Here is a 23203-nt window from a genome sequence, read left to right as displayed (position 1 = left end):
TTGGACTATTAGCTTTTAACCAATCATAGCCTAGAATAGCATCATAAGGAAGACTGTCCAACACAATCATATCTGTGGTAAAGGTTTTGCCTTGGATGTACCACTGAAGATTTTTCACCTGCCTATTGATCAGCATCCACTGTCCATTAGCCAATTTCACCTTCTATTCTGGCATAGGCAATGTGGGCAATTTAGTGAGTTGGACAAATTGTGAGCTAATAAAGCTTTGAGTGCTGCCAGTGTTGACCAGGATCAGCATGGTCTTGTTCTTCACTGTGCTTTTCAGTTTGATACAGTCTGGAGACTCTGTGCCTGCCAGGGCATTAAGGGATAATTGACAGAAATCTTCAGTGAGAACCTCTTCTATAGCCATCTCATTGAGTAAATCTTCACTGATCTCTCTATCCAGGTCATTGACAGTTAATGCATTCAGGTGAGGTTTGTTTCTCTTAGTGCAGACTTCTATGTGTCCAGGTTCAAACTTTTCACTACAGTGGAAACATAGATTATTTGCTTTTCTGTAATCTCTCAATTGCTTATCCCTCCATAAGTTACCATATGTTGGTGCAGGTTTCTGATCAGGTCTCTGTTGTGGTATTCTAGGATTGGTTGTTTGCCTTTGAGTTTTGTACTTGTTCATGTCTAGCATTCTCTGCTGTATCTTTGCAATCACTGATGCTCTATTAACTGTTGTGGGCACCTGGGGCTCCACCACTGCTCTAATCTCATCTTTCAGACCTTCCACATATTGAGATGCAAAGAAAAGATCATCATACTAGCAGTTGTGCATATTGACATCATACTATAGTGCTTGAAATTTGGATGTGTATTCTTCAACTGATCCAGTTTGTTTCAGAGCCAATAGACTTGTAATGGCTTGTCTGTAGTCATCACTGCCGAATTCAGCTTGTATTGTGTCACAGAATGTTTGCCATGATGTTTTCTTGTGGGTGATCTTGTAGGACTGCCACCACTTAGCTGCATTCTCTTCTAAATGCATAGATGCTGCCTATACCCACAGATGTGTAGGAATGGAATAGATATCAAAATAGTTCAGACAGTTGCCTATCCAGATTTTGGGATGAGTACCATCAAATTTAGGGAATGGCATCTTGGGGAGGGTATGGTGTGGAAGGTGGTCTGATTTGTGGGAATCATGTTTAGGCTTGTGATTTTTGGAGAATGTGGTTTTACTGGGACCTTTGTCCTTGGCATAAGCATGTGAGAATGGATTTTCATCTTCATCAAAGAGAACTGAGTCTGAACCCTCACTGTCAGACTTATCCTCAGCCTCAAACTGTCTGATTATCAATTGGGCTACTGCCTGGCCATTGGCTCTCACTTGCTGTGCAATAAACTTCTGTTCCTTTGTGCAATTCTCCACCTTGGCACTCATATCCGTTAACTGCTTCTTCATGTCTAGTTGAATTTCACCGATATCATTCACACATGTAAACAACAGATCAAACTGATCCATCACTAGGTCCCAGCGGGACTTATCATCTTCCTGATTACGATTCATCTTGTCCAGGATGAACTGAGTCTACTTGGAAGGCTTTGGAGGAGCCGTGGTGACCGAATTGCTTGAGAGTCTAAACAAATTTCTAGAGAAACAACAGGTTTGGCCTGAACCTCCCCTACTGTGTGTTCCACCTAAACCCAACTCCTAGAAGTGAGGCGGGATCGAGGGATTTTACATAGAGATGAACGCTCTGCAACCCAAATCGACGGACACTTCCTTGTCGAACGCCACCGCACTGAAATTGACCATCAAAGCTCTAGAATTTTACACTTGGACAGGTGCCCCGCAACCCTTGCTTGTCGATCAAGACATGCTAGATGAAAGGTGAGCAATTGGATGTATGAGCTCACTGTGGTTCCTCGCCGCTGAACCGATTTGCCGATGTAGTCCCCCAGTCGTGTGTCGAGCGTCGATGAAGCAAATTAGTGGTGAAAAGTTGGTCAATTGGGCTTTGGTGTAGGGTTTGGCTGTGGATTTGGGGCTTGGTAGAAGGTGTGGTGGAGGAACTCACGATAGGTAGCGCCGGCGCCGGCGCTGACCCAGCTCAACCTAAGGACGGACTTCTGGGATCTAAAATTGAACACCACTAGGGCGTGGACCAAAATCACCTGCCGACCGGAATTACGAGCTGTAGATCGAAGCAAACGGGTTGGGAACGTACCGAGAGAAGGGTGAGCTTGATGGTAGGTAGTGGTGGTGACGCCGGATCGCGGGGATCCGTCGCCTTGGCTATCGGAGGTGACGGTCGGAGCGCAGAGCGATGTGGTACCGAGATGGGGATAGGGTGGGTGGGTTGTTGCCGAGGAAAGACCGCCTTTGATACCACTTATCACACCCGTGGCTGCCGGCGTTTAGCCGTCGACGTGAGCAGCGCTAGTGGATCGCCGAAATCGGCCAAGAGAAGAGGAACCTCGGGTACTCTCTCTCTCTCTCTTGTATTGTCTTAACAAATATGCGATAGTGTTATACAGACGAGGTTCTGAATATAAGGCTCGATGGCCATCTGCCCCGTGGGCCCTACATGTCATACATAGACTAACAGCAAGTAAACAGATTACGTCTTCCATTCTTGTACGCGCCTTCCCTCAGTGGTCAACTCAGATTACGTCCTCATGTTGTCGTTGTGACACAGGCTAACCAAACTACCGGTGGGATACTATAACGCTCAGCTTCGGAGGTCCATCCCGAGGGTTCCACCGCGCTTGCTTGGTAAGTTACCTGCGCTCACTTCTTGTTATTTAGTTGGATCCGTGCAAGCACAAGTGCAAAAAAAAATTCTCCCGCGGTTGCATTGCCATTGTGGTTGCAGGTCGGCCATTACCAGCATCGGCTATGGCGTCGTCGACTCTGTGCTCTGGGACAAAAGTAGAAACAAGGGTAGTCGTGCTGCCTATCGAGGTGATCTACGAGATCCTGATCTGCCTTCCGGCCTCCGTGTCATCTGTTAGCCGTGGGGATCCCTTCTCTCCGACCCACAGTTCATCGCCACTCATGCCACCTGTCACCGACGTCTGCTCATCGTCGCAGGCCACGGCAAATCATATCGTGATGATGGCATCCTTTGCCGCATCATAGACCTCTCTGGCAGGGTCATCAAGCAGATCCGCTCAAAAAAAGACGAGTGGCTGATATCCACCCGGTGCAAACTTTGTCTGCGTTGCAAAAGGGACCCCCAAGCGCTGCCAGTTGCCCAACCAAGTCACTAGAGAGCGATTTCCAGTGCCTAGAGGATTGTCCCCAGAGCACACGCCGCGTAAGCTCGACTTCTTGAATCATAAGGTTTCTGTTGCATTCGGGCAGGTTGCCTCAACGGGGGAGTTCAAGTTGCTTCGTGTGATTGATAAGGCCTTTGAAGAAGTCCCCAGTGATTCACTGGTAGAGAATCGAGCTTTACTCCCGGTGGGGAACCTCCTCTAGTCCCGGTTCCCCACCCGGAAGCAAGCATCCGGGACTAAAGGGGGTCCTTTAGTCCTGGATCAGGAACCGGGACTAAAGGTGCCTCCTGACATGCCACGATGGCCGGCACCTTTAGTCCCGGTTGGTAATATGAACCGGGACTAAAGGTTTTTTTCTTTTTTCTTTTCTTTTCATTTTTTTGTTTTCTTTTCAAAATAGGTTTTCGAAGTTGTATTGTACGCTGCTAATTATACATTTATACGCGCGTATAGTATGTTTCGATTCAAGCACAATGAACGTATTAAATCACACAATTCAAGCATAGAAATATATATATATATATATATATATATATATATATATATATATATATATATATATATATATATATATATATATATATATGCATGCATCATATATATATTTACATGCATGCATGCATATGTGTATTTTACATTATATTATTTCATGTGCATATATTACAAAAGATTGCATTACAGTTGTTGTGACATAACAAGTTTCCTCTCATCCTCTATAGCTTGGCTTTAATGGCAGTGTTGGGTCGAAGTAGAACTCGCCCTTGGAATCGATGACCTGTTCATTAAAAAATCCGGCTATAGACTCTTGAATTGCTTTGATTTGGTCTTGCCGTATGACCTTTTCCTCCAACCATCGAGTCTACAGGTTTGAATTAAAGGAAAATAAATTAATATATGTACATATATATATATAAAGACATAGTAACACAATCAATAATAATAATTAAATGAATATATAGTGTATTTTTAACGTACTTTGAGTCTCTCTGTAGGAGTTCTTTGGGAGAGCACCTTGATAAACTTGTAAACATAGTAACCACAGTAGTTGTTCCCCTGTTCCTACCTCAGACACCACTTTACGAGAAAAAGATTTGTCATCCAATCTGGTGATCCGGTGAAAGCTATATGTTTAATTAATAAAGATGATGCGATTTAGGGGACTTACTTTCAAAGGGATTACATTCAGTGGCGCTTTGTATTTTTCCATGTGTTGCTTCTCAATAAAGGTTTTCCAAACACTGCCCAATAAAAAATTTGCCACGTCATCAGATATAGTTAATCATCATGTTTGTGTGTATATATAGTTGCTAGAGATCCCGAAATTACCTCTGGATAATATCTATCATATCTTGGTAGTCTTGTGGTTTTCTCATTGAGTCATAGGTTATCAAGTGACTTTTCACCAGATCGATGTCCATCAATATCCAGTGATTGCTGCATGTGTTTATAGGATATAATGCATAACACTCATTAATTAACTAGAATCAACATATGAGCCATTAAGGATATGATCGACATGATTAACACTCACTTGAAGTTATAGGGAAAGAGTATATCCTTCTTGTGGCGTTGGTTCACTAAGAAGTTCATGAGGTTACTCTCTGACTCAGACTTCCAATTAGTCTTTGGAGTAATTGGGTCTTTGAATACTATATGGGGATCAACAAAACCAATTTCATTGCAGCCTTCCTTTCTGAGCTCTGTCATTGTAAATCTGCATATATATAGTACTTGTTAGGATAATTTATATGCATATACACACATATGATGAGTTTAATAATAGATCGAAAGAATTATTACTTATAGGTAATAGCAGCTAATGATAACTTTGTCCAGAGAGGTCAGGTGGCATAGTTGATAAAATTCTGCAAAGTCAACATACATAACATCATCGCCACGGAACCAATGTTCGTCTCTAATTCTGACACCAACGCAGAAGTCTCCACTGGTAGACGCCTGCATGTACCACTTGTTTAGCAGGTACATTTGCGTCCCCAGATCAGATAAGGCTTGAGGGTTGTATAGACTCTGGCCTAGTACAAATTTTTTCTTCCAAATATCAACCTCCGCCGCACTCTCAATATTTCCATCACTAAACATCTGGTAAAGGTCGAGACCAGTCTCATCAAGAAATTCACCAAGGTGATCCAAATCGACATCCGGAGGTATGTTTGCCTGATGCATTAATCCTAAATTCGAACCATATTCATTACCAACAACTAGCGAGGGGATTGATTGGTGCGCTTGTTGTCCGAGTTGGGCAACTCCTTTCCATGCCCGCTTCTTTTTCTGTGCCACCTCAATTGACTTGGTGAGAGTGCGGTCATAGTCCGATAACGTTGATTTGGACGGCTTACGAGATTCCCGCTGTTGTTGCTGGTAAGAAGTCACCTTTTTCTTAGAATATCTGGAGCTACGAAGAAATACGGTTTCTCCGGGTTTCTCCTTGCTTCTTGATTCATTTTAAGTTTGTCATAGAATCTAGACATGTCTTTTTATATGCATCAGTTCCTTCTTCCTTCTCTTCAGATATTATTTTGGGAATAGCCCTTGGTTTCACGGTGACTTTCTTTGTAGGCGGGGACTGGTTCTTTGTTTGAGGGGCTGGCCTCTTGCTAGGCTTCTTGGTAGGCGGGGGCGGGGGAGGCGTTGGAGACCTCCTTCGAGGTGTTGGCAGTGGCGTTGGAGACCTCTTTGGAGGTGGCGGCTGCGGCGTTGGAGACCTCCTTGGAGATGGTGTGGATGCAGCCTCGTCTTCCAACACAATGTCATCGTACAGAGCACTATGATGATCTGGCGATTGAACAATTGGATTTAGGTTGGGGGAGGATCTGCTACAAAAAAAGGAATGACATATTATTATGAGCAGATTGTTAATTATTTAAGCCAATACAAATTAATGATGTAGTGTTTTCATCCGCACTTACCTATGGTGAGGTAGTTCAGGAGGAGGTGGAGCCGACATCCCTGGAATGATGATGTAGCGCTTGCGCCATAGAATGAATGTCTTATCCGCTTCTCCTAGAGTCTTCTCACCATCACCTCCAGGAATGTCAAGAGACAAATCACTAAAACCTTTTTTAGCTTTATCTACCGAGATGGTAGCATATCCTTCTTGGATTATATTCCCATGAATCCTTGGTGTCTTGGTTCGGTCGATAGGATTAACAAGACCGATAGCCACCTTGATTGTGAAATTCTCCTTTGGAATGTGTAGCTCACACATTGTACAAGGTTCAGTGACGTCATCCACAGGGAAGCGCAGTCCTGTGTCCCCTTGATTTGTTATCTCCGTGGAAGCGCAGCTGCTTTTCAACTGAATAGATTGGCTAATGTTGATTCCTGGCTCTGATGCCTGCTTGCTTGCACTCACTGCTATTTGCACTTGTCTTCTGATTTCCTCCTGCATTCTCGCTTCAAGGTTTTTTTCCCGCTCCTGTGCTTCACGCACCACTTTCTCCATCCTCTGGAGCCGCTGTGCCTCTTCTTCCTTCTTTCTCTGGCGACTTCTGTAGGAAGGTCTGTCCTGAGAGAATCCATGCTCCCATGAGACACTTCCTTTGCCTCTAGTTCGGCCAACATGTTCAATAGTCCTGATGGCGTATGTCAGCTCATCCTTCTCTCTGTGGGCCTGAACGCACCACTAGCAGTAGCTCTCTGAGCATAAAACAATCTTCCTGCTGCTTCTTGCAGTCTTGCGCCATAAACGCACTTCCCTGTCTCCTGGTCTAGTGTTCCCCCATGATCGAAAAACCAATTCTTTGCACGTTCTCCCCACTCGAGTGATTCTGGTCTAATACCCTTGGCAAGGTCTGCTTCCATTTTGTTCCACTTCTTAATGGCAGTCGGGTAGCCACCTGATCCCAAGGTATGGTGGTATGTCTTCTGTTGGGCATTACGTTGGTTCTTTATCACCCGACTCACACCCTCTTCCGAAGTCTTATACTGTACAAACTCATCCCAATATGGCCTCTGCTTTGAGATCGGGCCTGGGACAGTAAAATCTGGTGCTATGTTCTTCTTCACATACGTCGTGTATAGGTGTTTCTTCCAAGTCTGAAACTGGGTGGCCATCTTCTTCATTGCCCAATCCTTAACTCGCTCCTTCAATTCATCACCATCTACTATATCATCATAATCATCTGTTTGGAGCGTGAAATATACCAAGACATCTTTCCAAATTAACGCCTTGTCACGATCGGAGACAAAACTGATATGAGGAGCATTGGTCTTCTTCCATTCACGGGTACTAATCGGGAGCCGATCCCGTACAAGGTAACCACAGTGGTGCACAAATTTCATTTTATTCGCCCCCCCCCCCCCCGGTTCTCCTGTATCCACATTGAACTCTGAGATGATGAAGCGGCCCTCCAATGGCTTTTTGGGACCTCGAACATTTTTACTCTTCATTGTAGTTGTTGATGTCGATCCAGAGGGCTACAAAACATAAACATTATTTTTAATGTCATGAGCACACATAAGACATATGATAATATATATAGCTAATAATAAAAAATATATACTTGGCCAATATGTTGTTGCTCATTTTGTTCAAGAGCTAAGTACTGACTCCCGTCATCTGCATCCTCTTGCACGTTATTTTTAGCACCATCATCGCCGGCAACTTGAGTGCTAGTGTTGATCAAATTCATCATCAACTCCTCATCCATGTTTCTCGGGTCGGCCATCTAGCTTCAAAAAACAAAACCAATATATAGTACGTCAAATCTTTGCTTACATGCGTAAAATCTACGAACAATATGCATTATTAAATCTTGCCCCTCGGTCACGGACGCAATTCGCCACACTAGGGCGAACTACGTCGGTACTAGGGCGAATTAGGGCTATACATAAATGGCCAAGGGCAAATTGCATCGGTGACTAGGGCGAACCACGTCGGTGACATCAACAGCGTGGTTCGCCCTAGTGTGATTGTTTAGCATTAACGATAACGATAATACGAATGTTGATCAACTAGGCCACGAGAAAGGGCGGTGTGACAAGAGTGGCGGTGCTCCACTCTGCCGTATATATGTCTGTACATATGGGTGAACGAGGGCGGCGGTGCTCTGCCGTATACATAGAAACACATGGGCGAACGAGGGCGACGGTGCTCCGCGACGTATATATACATGCATATGAATACAAATGACGTATATATACGTGTCAGCGCGGTGGCCGGTGTGCTGACGACGACGACGTGAGGCGGGCTGGCGTGCTGACGACGATGACGACGTGAAGCGGGCCGGGGTGGTGTCGGTGCGTGATGTTGTGATCCTATGTACCATGTGAACCATGTAGTCATTCATCATATGAGAAAATTCTATGTTGATAATGTAAGTATAAGTCATTATGAAATGTAAGTATATGTGTCTTATTGCTAATATAACCATTACTATTTCCGAAATGATAAGAATTTATTTTCTTCTTCTACAGGCGATCTCTGATGCTATGATATAAAGTTTGAAGATAGTCTTCCTGGAAAAAATATGTAATGCTCATATTACTTTAGCAACATTAATATATTATATATGTATATTCAAAGTTCACAAATGAAGAAACATTGAAGTTTTCCTTCATTTGTCTGTAGCCATGCATGCAAGTCCAACCAAAACTGCTTACATCATCACATGTGATATTTTTTATAAACTAAAAAACGCTTAGTTTACAAACTGGGTATCCAAATTGAGTTCCTATTTGACCATTATATATCCTACAACAAATCCTTCAAAAAAAAAGACCCTACATGAATATATTTGGATAAAATTTCGTTAACAAACATTGATCTATGAAGATAGAAAAAATTCTTCTATTGAGCAAAGGTAGTGTTCTAGATTCATGAAACAATGTTCAGTTTCCGGCCACCGTCTGAGAATGTACAAAGAGATCGACAAACATATCACCTCGAGCTCGGCAGTGGAGGGCCTCGGGCGCGGTGGAGGGCCACGGGCGCGGTGGAGGGCCTCGGGCGTGGAGGAGGGCACGGTGGAGGGCCACGGGCGCGTGCGGTGGAGGCCACACGAGGAAGAAGAGGGCGGCGCCAGTGTCACGGAAGGCGAACAGACGCGTCGCGAGGAAGAAGAGGGCGGCGGTGTTCGATGAGGAAGAAGACGAGCGGATCGATCTGCGCCAGGCGCTGGAGGTTATATATCAGAGAGAATTACTCCCGGTGCCAGCCACCAACCGGGAGTAAAAACCCTTTACTCCCGGTGCGTGTTACCAACCGGGAGTAAAGGTACCTTTACTCCCGGTGCGTGTTACCAACCGGGAGTAAAGGTAAGGTATACCTTTACTCCCGGTTGGTAACACGCACCGGGAGTAAAGGGTTTTTTTTGGCGGGCCACGAAACTGCAGCCCACCTTTACTCCCGGGTGGGCTTCCCACCCAGGAGTAAAGGTGGCCTGCAGTTTCGTTTCCCGCCTGTTTTAAGCAATAGTCTTGTTAAATACAATAGAAATGTAATAGTTTTTGTTAAATACATAGTAAATTAAATAAAAGGCATAAAATTATTTTGTTAAAAATATGGATTTTCTTTTTGTTTATTGCACATAGGAAAAATCTATAACCTAACTTTTTTATTTTTTGTTAGAATTATAAAACATAATGTAACTAATATTTATTATTTCGTTAATGCAAAAATGTAGTGTTTAATTAAAATTATTAAAACTATAGGTTTTGGACAGGAAATTTGTTTTCACATCATTTTAACGTTAATATTTTAATTTTTCATCACTCAGTATCCTAATTTACCTTTTTCAGAGAGAAATCCCACCAAATCAAACATTGATTTAATTTGAAACATGACATAATAAACATCTGAATTCACAATTATTACATAATATCTCAAACACACACTATATTAAATCACTATATCATCAAGTGGGCACAATAGTGAACTTCTTCTTTACGTATGTCCCTTGGTTATGATCGCTTCATAACCATAGAGTGTCCTCATCATTTACCAAGATGCTAGGGTCTTTGTTCACTTTGAAGGGCGGAATTCGGTCATCCTTTTTATATTCTTCTAACATGTCCGACTTATCCTCAATTCCCACGATGACTCTTTTCCCTGAAAGAACTATGTGGCGCTTTTGCTCTTTGGTTGAGTCATTATCGTTTTTCCCTCTTTTTGGTTTAGTAGACATATCATTGACATAGAACACCTGATTCACATCCTTGGCAAGGACAAATGGTTCGTCTTTGTACCCAATATTACTAAGGTCTATTGTTGTCATTCCATACTCGTCTACTGTTACCCCGCCTCCGGTCACCTTGACCCATTGGCACTTGAACAATGGGATCTTCAAAGTAGGTGCATATTCTAGTTCCCATATTTCATCTATGCATCCATAATATGTCTGCTTATTCCCATCCGGGTCTGTGGCATCTATGCGGACACCACTGTTTTAGTTGGTACTCCTTTTATCTTGGGCTACTGTGTAGAATATGTTCCCATTTATCTCGTACCCTTTGTATGTGACGATATGCCATGATGGTTGCATAGCCAATAAATACAGTTGCTCATGGATGCTCTCATCACCTTGACATTTTTTTCGCAACCAACCGCCGAAAGTTTCCATGTGCTTATGCGTAATCCAAGCTTCAGTCTTCCCTGGAAACTCAGATCGTAAGAGATCCTTGTGTGTCTCAATATACGGATCTACCAAAGAGGAGTTCTGTAGAACTGTGTAGTGCGCTTTATTGAAATAATCATCATCCGTACCAATATATGTTTTCCTCCCTAGTGTCCCCTTTCCACTTAGTCTCCCCTCATGTCTCGATTCAGGAACACCAATCGAGTCAAGGTCGGGAATAAAGTCAACACAGAACTCAATGACCTCTTCTGTTCTATAGCCCTTGGCGATGCTTCCTTCTGGGCGAGCACGGTTGTGAACATATTTCTTCAGGACTCCCATGAATCTCTCTAAGGGGAACATGTTGTGTAGGAACACAGGACCGAGAGTGAAAATCTCCTTGACTAGGTGAACTAGGAGGTGTGTCATAATATCAAAGAAGGAAGGAGGGAACACCAACTCAAAGCTGACGAGACATTGAACCACATCATTCTGTAGCTTAGCTAGATCAGTTGGATCAATTGCCTTCTGAGAAATTGCATTGAGGAATGCACATAGCTTTACGGTGGCTAGACGTACATTAAGAGGTAGAATTCCTCTTAATGCAACTAGAAGTAATTGCGTCATGAGAACATGACAGTCATGGGACTTTAAGTTACAGAATTTCTTCTCTGGCACATTTATAATACCCTTTACATTCGAGGAGAATCCAGATGGTACCTTGATGTTGTTTAAGCATTCAAACATGATTTCCTTCTCCTCTTTGCTTAGAGTGTAGCTAGCAGGACGTAAGTAATGGCGTCCATCATCTGTCTTCTCTAGATGCAGGTTGTCTCTTTCTCTCAAACAACGCAGGTCCTATCGTGCTTCAAATGTGTCCTTAGGCTTTTCATACACACCCATAAAGCCTAGCAGGTTCACACAAAGATTCTTCGTCAGGTGCATCACGTCGATCGAGCTACGGACCTCCAAGACTTGCCAATAGGGTAGGTCCCAAAATATGGACTTCTTCTTCCATATGGGTGCGTGACCGTTAGCGTCTTTCGGAATAGGTTGGCTTCCATGTCCTTTTCCAAAGACGACTTTCACATCATTGACCATATCGAGTACATCCTCACTGGTTCGGTTGTGAGGCTTGGTCAGGTGGTCTGCCTTCCCTTTAAAATGCTTGCCTTTCTTTCTTACAGGGTGATTTGTAGGAAGAAATCGACGATGGCCAAGGTACACGACCTTTCGACATTTTTTAAGAATACACCTCTAATATCACCGAAGCAGTGTGTGCATGCATTATATCCCTTGTTTGACTGTCCTGAAAGATTACTTAGAGCAGGCCAATCATTGATTGTTACGAACAACAATGCTCGCAGATCAAAGTGTTCCTGTTTGTACTCATCCCACACACGTACACCTTCTTTATTCCACAAAATGAGAAGTTCATCAATAAGTGGTCTCAGGTACACATCGATGTCATTGCCAGGTTGCTTCAGGCCTTGGATGAGCATAGGCATCATAATGAACTTCTGCTTCATGCATAACCAAGGAGGAATGTTGTAGATACTTAGAGTAACAGGCCAAGTGCTATGACTACTGTTCTGCTCTCCAAAAGGATTGATATCATCTGTACTTAAAGCAAACCTTAAGTTTCTTGCGTCATTTGCAAACTCCGGGAATTCTCTATCGATTGCTCTCCACTGAGACCCATCAGCAGGGTGTCTCAACATATTGTCTACCTTACGGTCTTCTTTGTGCCATCGTAACAATTTTGCATGTTCTTTGTTTCTGAACAGACGTTTCAAGCGTGGTATTATAGGAGCATACCACATAACCTTGGCAGGGATTTTCTTACGCAGACGTTCACCCTCAACATCACTAGGGTCATCTCGCCTGATCTTATACCGCGACGCATGGCATACCGGGCATGCATCCAATTTCTCGTACTCTTTGCCACGGTACAGGATGCAGTCATTAGGACATGCATGTATCTTCTCTATTTCTAGCCCCATAGGACAGACAACTTGTTTTGCTTCGTAGGTAGTGGTGGGTAATTCATTGTACTTCGGAAGCATCTTCTTTTGGATTTTTAGTAACTCTCCAAATCCCTTGTCAGATACACCATTCTTTGTCTTCCATTGCAGCAATTCTAGTGTGGTTCCCAACTTTTTCTGCCCTACATCACAAGTTGGGTACAACAATTTCTTGTGATCTTCTAGCATCCGCTCGAACTCGATCTTCTCCTTTTTACTTTCACATTCTCTTTGTGCGTCACGAATGACCTGAGAAAGATCATCAGCCGGCTCATCTTCTGCGGCTATCTCTTCTTCAGCTTCTCCCATTGCAGTATCATTGAAGCACGCACCATCAGGAATAATATCATTGTCGTCCTATTGTTCTTCTTCACCTTCTTCCATTATAATACCGGTTTCTCCGTATTTTGTCCAACAAATATAGTTTGGCATGAAACCCGACTTGAACAAGTGTGAATGAAGAGTCCTTGAGCAAGGATATTCCACCATATTCTTACATATGGCACATGGATAGCACATGAAACCGTCGCGTTTGTTTGCCTCGGCTGCACATAACAAAGAATGCACGCCGTTAATGAACTCTTGGGAGCGGTGATCAGCATTATACATCCAATGACGGCTCATCTGCATTACATGACATAAATATCATATTAAAACCTAGATCATAATTAATTATTTATACAACATGCGTGCCACCACAAAAGATACAAATTTATGAAAGCTTCGCTACAATGTAGACAATCCCAACTACCACTAAAAGAACTAAAGCTAAAATACATTTCAGGAGCACAAGGATTTCGCGACCAATCTCAACTAAAACAGACAGATCCCCCGATTGTGCAACATCTTTGGGCTTCTTCGGCTGGATCACTGCCTCATTAGCCGCCGTATCTGCCTGTTGTGCAAGATATTTTTGCACGAGTTCAACATACTCTTCCTCCCAGTAGAAGCCTGAACATCGTCCACTGCCATCCCACTGAAATTAAAACAAAAAAATAGAACTTTAATCACAACCATCATGAAAATAGGTATAAACTAACCATAATCATTAAATATGATAAAATAACTCACATTGTGATTCGGACACTTGTAGAAGATACGATCCTTGTTGGGACCCTCCTTCTTCACTCGGTACTCCATCACAATCTTCGTCTCATCACGACACTTGCCGCATGGAATGAGAGGAAGGCCCGGCCTAAGTCGCTTTGGAAACCCATGAGAGGCCGAGGACCCGGAAGCAGTTGCCATCTACTCTCTATACTCATTTTTTAATACACTATAAATTTCTCCTTTTATAAACAAATAAAATTAAGAAACTATAAAATTATCTAGATCTCTAAACAATGATATTTTTAATGGTCATTGTGTTCTCGTCTTTTACTGCGGCAGGTAAGTAATTCATATGATATTTTCGCAAATTAACAGAAGAATGAGAGTGTACACACATAACAGACTACTGCGACGATATCGGGACATGTGAATAAATAACCATCTGTACTAGTTGAACTTGCTTACGTGATCATCTCGGCGAGCATTTCTCCACCGGACGGCACCATACTTGGTCAAGGAAGAGCTCCGATTCTATGAGGAAGGGAACACGGTCTTCCACAACCGTTGTCGCTCTCCCTCGTAGAATCAAAGCTCCTCCTTGACGTTCGTTACCGTTCGGCAGAGAACATGCTCGCCGACATGAACACGGTCCGCTAGTTCAACTAGTACGGATTTTCTATAATTTTCTAACTATTTTCTAAGTTTTTCATTTCATAAAAAGTTAAAATAAAAAGTACGGTGATTGACAGACTACTGCGATGATATCGGGACATGTGAATAAATAACCATCCATACTAGTTGAACTTGCTTACGTGATCATCTCAGCGAGCATTTCTCCACCGGACGGCACCGTACTTGGTCAAGGAAGAGCTCCAATTCTACGAGGAAGGGAACACGGTCTCCCACGACCGTTGTCGCTCTCCCTCGTAGCATCAAAGCTCCTCCTTGATGTCCATTACCGCTCGACAGAGAATATGCTTGCCGAGCTGAACACGGTCCGCAAGTTCAACTAGTACGGATTTTCTATAATTTTCTAACTATTTTCAAAATTTTTATTTATATATACTACGTTTAGGTACAGTGATTGACAGACTACTGCGACGATATCGGGACATGTGAATACATAACCATCTGTACTAGTTGACCTTGCTTACGTGATCATCTCGGCGAGCATTTCTCCACCGGACGGCACCGTACTTGGTCAAGGAAGAGCTCCGATTCTACGAGGAAGGGAACACGGTCTTCCACGACCGTTGTCGCTCTCCCTCGTAGAATCAAAGCTCCTCCTTGACGTTCGTTACTGCTCGGCAGAGAACATGCTCGCCGAGCTGAACACGGTCCGCAAGTTCAACTAGTACGGATTTGCTATAATTTTCTAACTATTTTCTAAGTTTATATTTATATATACTTTAACCTTCTTTCATGTAAATATGCAAGCTTGAAGTGATTTTGAGCTCAAATTGCTTACAAATGAAAAAAAAAACCACAATAAAGAACCATAAATATATATAGTGAACAAAATGGCATAAGAAAATGGTGAAAATGAGAGTATGAGATTGGTAACCTTTACAACTGAAGAATCGACAGAGGAATCGAAGAAATCGACGGAGGAATCGAAGAATGGATGGAGGAACAATGGAGGGAGGGAGGAAGCAAGAACACTAGTGCAGTGAGCTTCAAAATGTGCTGAGCTCGGGCTCAGGGAGGAAGAAGGAGACGGCTGATTTATAAAGGGAGAACATTTAGTCCCGGTTGGTGGATCCAACCGGGACTAAAGGTAACTTTCCAACCCCGGGCGCAGCCACGACCCGGGAGTAGACTTTTACTCCCGGTTGGATCCACCAACCGGGAGTAAAAGTATACCTTTAGTCCCGATTGGTGGCTTCAACCGGGACTAAAGGTCCCTGCCACCTCTATCTGGCGCAGTAGCCGTTGGGCGGGGACCTTTAGTCCTGGTTGGAGCCTTCAACCGGGACTAAAGGTATTTCTAGTCCTGGGGGCAAAAAATTCCGAGACTAGAGCCCATTTTAGCCGAGGATCAAAGGTCTGTTCTCTACTAGTGTGAACAGCTATGTGAGGTCTTCGCACACGGTGGCAGCAGGGGTGCTCGCTGGAGAGGGAAGAAGGCCGCTCAGGATCATGTTCATATGAGCCCTCTGAGCACAGTGGCTATTAATGGAGTTGTGTATTTTCTCTTGGATGAGCATGTGAGCAACCAAGATGTTCGACCAAAAGGCATTGCATCCTTTGACCTGCTGACAGAAGAGTGGAGGGCAATTCTCCGACCATAGATTCAGGGTAGAGTCTCTACTAGATGGGGAAAAATAGTTGGTGTACCTTCGTATGGGTCACCCTTTTGGTACATGGCCACCGGTGTCATGGTAGCTCCGGCGTAGACACCGGTACTGCGGCGTTGTAGGCGTCGTGGTGGCGATGCCATGGATGTCCAGTGGCAACGGTGGTGACCCTGTAGAGGAGGCGGCGGTGTGGTGGGGCATCCCGTCGTTGGCAGCATACTGTAGATCAGATTAGGTTTCTCTTGGTGGATCACAGTGGCTCAGGCCAACCTCATGACTCGAGCCGTGATCCCCACCTATCTTTATATGTGCTGTGCGACAGGGGCCCACCAACCTATTAGGGTTGGGCGCCCCCGATCAGGGCGCAGAGGCAAGGGCCCAATAGGCCATTGGGCCTACTGGTGGAGATCAACTAACATTCTCCCCCTTGATCTCATTCCATCTTTCAATTTCATATCATTTACTTTTGTTCATTCCATTACAGATTAGCACATAGAGCATGTCTCATCGTCACGGTCCATTGCCGATAGATTTAATAGCTACAACACACTACTTTATTCTGAAATAGATACTTATCTTTAGGCCTTCTTTTGTCTAGGAATTTTAGGCTTTCCCTTAAACCCATGCTAGCTATATGTTCTCTGAACACGTTGGGTGGTAAGCCTTTTGTAAGCGGATCCACGAGCATCTTTTCTGTACTTATATGCTCAAGACTTATGACTTGATCCCGAACTTTATCTATCACAACATAATACTCTATGTCAATGTGTTTGGCAGCACCACTTGACTTATGTTGTGAGCATACTGTACTGCCAGATTATAATCGCAGTATAACTTAAGTGGTCTATAGATGTCGTCAACCACCTTCAAACTGGGTATGAACTTCTTTAGTCAGTTCACCTACCCCGTTGCCTCATATCACGCTACAAACAGTCATATATTGTGGATGATGTAGTGACGGTTTGCATTTGAGCTTTTCCATGAAATAGCTCCCCTTTTCGAGAGTGAATACTATCTCATCATGGATTTTCTATTATCTCTTGCATAATCATAATCTGAATTTCCCACTATGTGGAGTGAATTAGATCTTCTATACGTCATCATGAGGCTTTTCGTTCCTTGCAAATAATACAAGACTTTCTTTACTAATTTCATTGTTCTGTTCCAGAATTGCTCTGGAATCTACCAAGTAACCCGGTAATAAATGCCAAGTCAGGGCGCGTACATACTTGAGCATATTGTAAGCTTCCGACAGCTAAAGCATATGGAACCACTTTCATTTGATTGGGCTCATATTGGTTCCTGGGGCATTGAAAATCCCCATATCTGTCGCCTTTGACTATAGGAGCAGGTGAGGGACTACATTTATGCATACTAAATTTCTTTAAGATTCTTTCTATGTATGCCTTTTGTGATAGTCCTAATACCCCTTTTCTTCTATCTTGGTGAATCTCGATCCCTAGAATGAATGAGACTTCACCAAGATCTTTCATATCAAGTTTTGAGGATAAAACTTCTTTGTCTCCTGTAGTAGACTGACATCACTACTAGCAAGTAAGATATCATCCACATACAGGATAAGGAAGATAAACTTCCCATTCTTAAACTTTGCATAGACACAATTGTCCTCTACATTCTCTTTAAAACCCAAAATTCTTTATTGTCTGATCAAACTTTAAGTACCACTGTCTTGAAGCTTGTTTTAATCCACAAATGGATTTCTTTAGGCGACATCCCATTCGTTCTTTTCCTTCTATGACAAAACCTTTCGATTGTGCCACATAAACATTTTCCTTCAAGTTTCTATTGAGAGATGTCGTCTTTACATCCATCTTATGTAATTCTAAATCGTAATGTGCCATTAATGCCATTATGATTCTGAAGGAATCCTTACATGAGACTGGAGAAAAGGTCTCATTGTAATCAATCCCTTCTCTTTGCGTAAAGCCTTTTGCCACAAGTCATGCTTTATATCTCTCTATATTCCCTTGAGAGTCAAGTTTTGTTTTGTAGACCTATTTACAGTCTACGGTTTTGGCTCCTTTAGGAATTATATCCAAATCCTAAACTTTATTGACATTCATTGATTTTATTTCATCTTCCATGGCCTCGAGCCACTTTGATAAATGATCACTACTCATGGCTTCTTCAAACGAGGTGGGATCATCCTCCATTTGAAATTCCTTAGTGTTGTACACTTCATAATCAGCAGGAATAACTGATTTTCTAACTCTTTGAGACCTTCTAGGGGCCTTCACATTTGGCACATCTTCTGTTTGAGGCTACTGTTGCTCCCCCTCATGTGTGGCAATAGGTTCTATAGGATCCTAAAGAACAGGTTCCTCATCATCATTCATTGTTGCCATAGGTGGGATAACAACAGGTGCTGGCACCATAGTATCTAGCACTATCGGTGCAGCGACAGCAGGTAGTGAGAAAAATGGCTCATGAATCATTGGAGTGGGCGCATACACCCGCTTCACTTCAAGGTCAATTTCTCGAGCTACCATGCTCCCCCTCATCAATTCATTCTCTAGGAAGATAGCGTGTCTCGTTTCCACAAACTTTGTATGTCTCTCTAGACAATAGAAAACGAAAAACTTTTGACTTTTCTAGGTAGCTAAACAAATGGCAACTTACTGTTTTGGGATCTAACTTTCTAATGTTTGGGTTAAATGCTTTAGCCTCAGTAGGGCTCCCCCACACACTTAAGTGTTTAGTGAGGGTACTCTTCCTGTCCACAACTCATACGGTGTTTTGGGCACCGACTTACTTTGTACTCTATTGAGAATATGAATGTCGGTTTTTAACGTCTCCATTCACAGGCTCAGCTGTAAGGTGGAGTAACTTATCATACTGCCCACCATATCCATCAGGGTACGATTGATTCTTTTAGCTACTCTATTCTACTGAGGTTTGCCCGGTGTAGAATACTGGGCTACTATGCCATTCTTTTAGGGTACGCCGACCGTAGTACTCCTTCATGGTCAGACCTAACTATCTTAATCTTTGAATTGCGTTGAATTTCAACTTTTGCCTTTAAATATCTACATTTATCCAATGCTTCTGTTCTTTCTTTTATTGGATAAATATAGCCATAACGGGAGTAATCATCTGTGAATGTTATGAATGAATCATAACCATCCATACTCTTTACAGGAAACGGACCACAGATATCTGTATCAATGATCTGTAGAATTCATGTGCTTCATTTGACATCTTTCTTAACTTTCTTTACATACTTTTCTTTTATGCATTCTCTGCATTGTTCTAAATCTGAGAGCTCTAATGGAGGAAGAATATTATTCTTAACTGGTCTTTTATTCTCCCCCTCGAAATATGGCCTAAACGATAGTGCCATAATTTCGACGACGCGTCATGAGCTCTCTTATACCACAATTTCCAGAGTAACACTCTGTCACCAGCTACTTTATCAGCTGGGTAGCATATGTCTTTGAAGAGCCAGTGAACTGACTCTTTATTCTATCGAGGTACTCGGTGACCATGTCACACTCTGGGATTGAGCCCACAATTGCAGGCTCAATCGTGTTCTTTATCACAGACTCAGTGGAACATGGTGAGATGACTACCCAGTTCACCTTAGACAAGATGAAAACCAGGACAAACCTTTTCTTAACATAAAAATGACACCATTTGCATGCCTTGATTCCAACGTTGGTCAAAATTAAAACATACAACTGTTCGTATACACTAATTCTACATCACCGTTGGGCAGAAATAGAATTAATGTATAAAATCATTAAAATTCACAAATGTTCTTATACACTAATTCTGCATCACCGTTGGGCAGAAATAAAATTAATGCATAAATCATTAAAATTACGATATTGTTATTAACAATGTTGGTCAAAAAATAACAACATCATAATCATGTCAAAATCTCATTTTCTTCAATTAAATATTATATTGGTTCAAAATAATTGGAGAATAAACAATTTATTTAGCAGCGGAAAAACTCTCTTTTTCTCCAATTAAATATCACATTGGTACAAATTAACTGGAGAATAAACTATTTCTTTAGCAGTGAAAAACGTATACTCAATTTCTTCAATTTTACCCACAGAGAAAAAATACTTTTTCTATTTTCTTTAAGCCATTAATCAATTTCCAGGAAATAAACATTTACTGGAAAAAAGAAAATGAGAATTGTCACTGTTCTTTTGGCCCGGCCAGCAAAACAGCCCGGCCCAGCTCCCTTGCGCGATGCCGGCCGCACCCAGGACGCAACCTGGGCCAGGGCCGGCAAAGTCGCTCGGCCGTGCGCGCCCGCCTGGGCCTCATCGCTGGCCCGGTCGCGCTCCGCCGTCGAATCGCATCCGACGGTCGCCCGCAGGCTTCGCGGGGTCAAAAACCCACTCGCCAGCGTCGGCTGGAAACCCTAGCCCCATTCGCTTCCACCTGCTTCTCTCTCTTCGCTTTCTCTTTCGCCGCTCTCCTCTCCTCTCAGCGTAGCCACAGCGAGACACTAAGAGCGAGTGAAAGCAGTGGAGTGAGGTAGCCATGGCGCCGTCGCCAGCCCCTCGCCGGCACGCGTGCTCCCCAACGGGTGAGTGCACCGCTGTCGAGCGACCTAGCCGCGGCGCCCCCTTGGCCGAGCCCGGTGAAACGCTACCCCGGCTTGGCCCTTCTTCTCCCGTGCCGGCGAAGGGCCATCCCAACGCACGGCGAGGTAGGTCCGATCCCCTTTTCCCCTTCTCCGATTTGGATCTTCTTCTCTTTTTTGAACTGGTGTGGGGAATTAGGGTTTGGATCTAGGGTTCCTTTTCTTCTTCCCCTTCGGATTTGAGTTGTTCTTCTCTTTTCCGAACTGGTGTGGGGAATTAGGGTTTGTTCTATTCATTTCAACTCATTCATTTGATTCTTTTCTTTTCTATTTGTACCGAATCACTCTTTTCCCCTTCCTCGTCGTGAGTTAGGGTTAGGGTTCTTTTGAACCGATTCGGTTTTGTCTCGGCTTTGATTCAAGATCTTCGAGATAGGCCCCTTCCCCTCTTGCCTTTCTTCTCTTTAGATCTTCTTTCTTTTCTTTTCGGAGTTCATCTGAATCGGGATCTAGGATTAGGGTTCGGGTTCCGACCCCTGTTCTTCTTCTTTCTTTGGATTTCCTTTCTTTTCTTTGATTTCTTTTCACGGTTTTGATTCTGATTGGGATGAGGATGGGTTAGTTCATCCGAATCGGGTTCACTGTTGTTCTTCCCCACGGTCTGTTCTTCTTCCTCACGGTTTTTCGTGGGTTAAGGTTCGGCTTCGTGAGCCGAGGGCCCTTCCTCTTCACCCAGTTAGGGTTAGGGTTGGGGAACCTTCTATGTTCTCAGATCCGTACTGGATTAGTTCTTTTCTGTTCTTTGCTTGCCGTGCGCCTGCGAGGACGGCGGTGCAGCACTTTTCCCCACGCGGTGGTGGTGGTGATCGGGTTTCTAGTGACGTCCGCCACCCCCGGTCTCTTTTCAGTTTCTTTTACCCAGTTAGGGTTAGAGTTTCAATCCGAAATGGATTTAACCCATGTTCTTTCTTTTCTATGCTCTACCCGATACCGTCCTTGGCTTTGATACCATTGTTAGACATTCACAGTGGACCTCTAGACCATAGATTCGGGGTAGAGTCTCTACTAGATGGGGAAAACAGTTGGTGTACCTTCGTATGGGTCACCCTTTTGGTACATGGCCACCGGTGTCGTGGCAGCTCTGGCGTAGACGCCGGTACTGTGGTGTTGTAGGCATCGTGGTGGCGATGCTGTGGATGTCCAGTGGCGACGGTGGTGACCCTGCAGAGGCGGCGGCGGTGTGGTGGGACATCTCGTCGCTGGCAGCACACTGTAGGTCGGATTAGGTTTCTCTTGGTGGATCACGGCGGCTCAGACCAACCTCGTGACTCGAGCCGTGATCTCCACCTATCTTTATATGTGCTGTGCGACAGGGGCCCACCAACCTATTAGGGTTGGACGCCCCCGATCAGGGTGTAGAGGCAAGGGCCCAATAGGCCGTTGGGCCTACTGGTGGAGATCAACTAACATCTTTCTCTAGCTGCCCTTAATGGATCCTTAGTTTTGGTCCATTGTAGGCCATATGTTTCAATGGACATGTGGTTTCTGATGGACTATGAAAAGGGCTTGTGGGTCAAACAACATACTGTCGAAGTCAATTTGAGTGCACATCCTTTGGTGATACTGAAGAATGGGAGTATAGTTATAGTTATTTATATTGGATCTAGAGGATCATTGAGGATTTATAATCCAAGGACCAGAACTTATACACATGTGGCAGAGATGGTGTCTAGTGATGGAATTGGTTTGTACACGGGAAACCTTTTGAGCATAGCAAATGATGCCACTTTAATGAGTGAGTATTTCAATCGCCTGGTCTTTTAGTATATCTAGTTGATGCAGATATCTTTATCTGCATACACTGGTGGGGTTCGATTGCTATTTGTGCTTCAATCTGTGGTTTTGACCTATTAAACAACATTTAATCAATGCTATGCACGAGTTCGCATCAGCTGTCCATCATGGATTTTGTGCAATTTCTATAATGAATTTGAGTTCACTGTACATCAACTAACCTCCATCATGGGTTATATATATAAAATACTTAGTTTCATTTAGCTAAATGCATGGAAAAATGTCATGGCAACAATTTCTTTTGAAAATGCATGCAAAATTTCTTCTCGATACTGCCAGAGCATAAAGGGAAATATAATGGAAGAGTTTCTCTAGTCTTATCATGCTGCATAAGAATACACAAACTCTAGAACGTAGGGCAAAAATATAAAAATGACATGGGACTGAAATCTTGTCTAGGAAAAGTCGAACTTCTAAAACCCATACATTATAGGAGAATGTTATGGTCCACCGTCAGTATGAAGTAATCTTAAACTTTTTGGTTTTTACAATGTGGTCGCTTTGTTAATTGATTTAATATCAATGAGCAACCAATCTATGACAAGTGCAAAATGTTCTGCAAAAATGTCCTGAGAACAATGCCTATTAAAATGCAGCCATTTT

At 43.3% G+C, this 23203-nt stretch overlaps 1 pseudogene; it reads left to right on the top strand.

The window, feature by feature from the left end:
• Nucleotides 1-2854: 2854 nt before the first annotated feature.
• Nucleotides 2855-22570, top strand: LOC136543585 (uncharacterized; annotated as a pseudogene).
• The last annotated feature ends 633 nt before the right edge of the window (nt 22571-23203 follow it).

Source organism: Miscanthus floridulus, chromosome 3 (genome assembly GCF_019320115.1).
Source record: "Miscanthus floridulus cultivar M001 chromosome 3, ASM1932011v1, whole genome shotgun sequence".
Classification (NCBI taxonomy): Eukaryota; Viridiplantae; Streptophyta; class Magnoliopsida; order Poales; family Poaceae; genus Miscanthus; species Miscanthus floridulus.
Note: the sequence above shows the minus strand (reverse complement) of the source record. Positions and strands in the feature narration are given on the sequence as shown.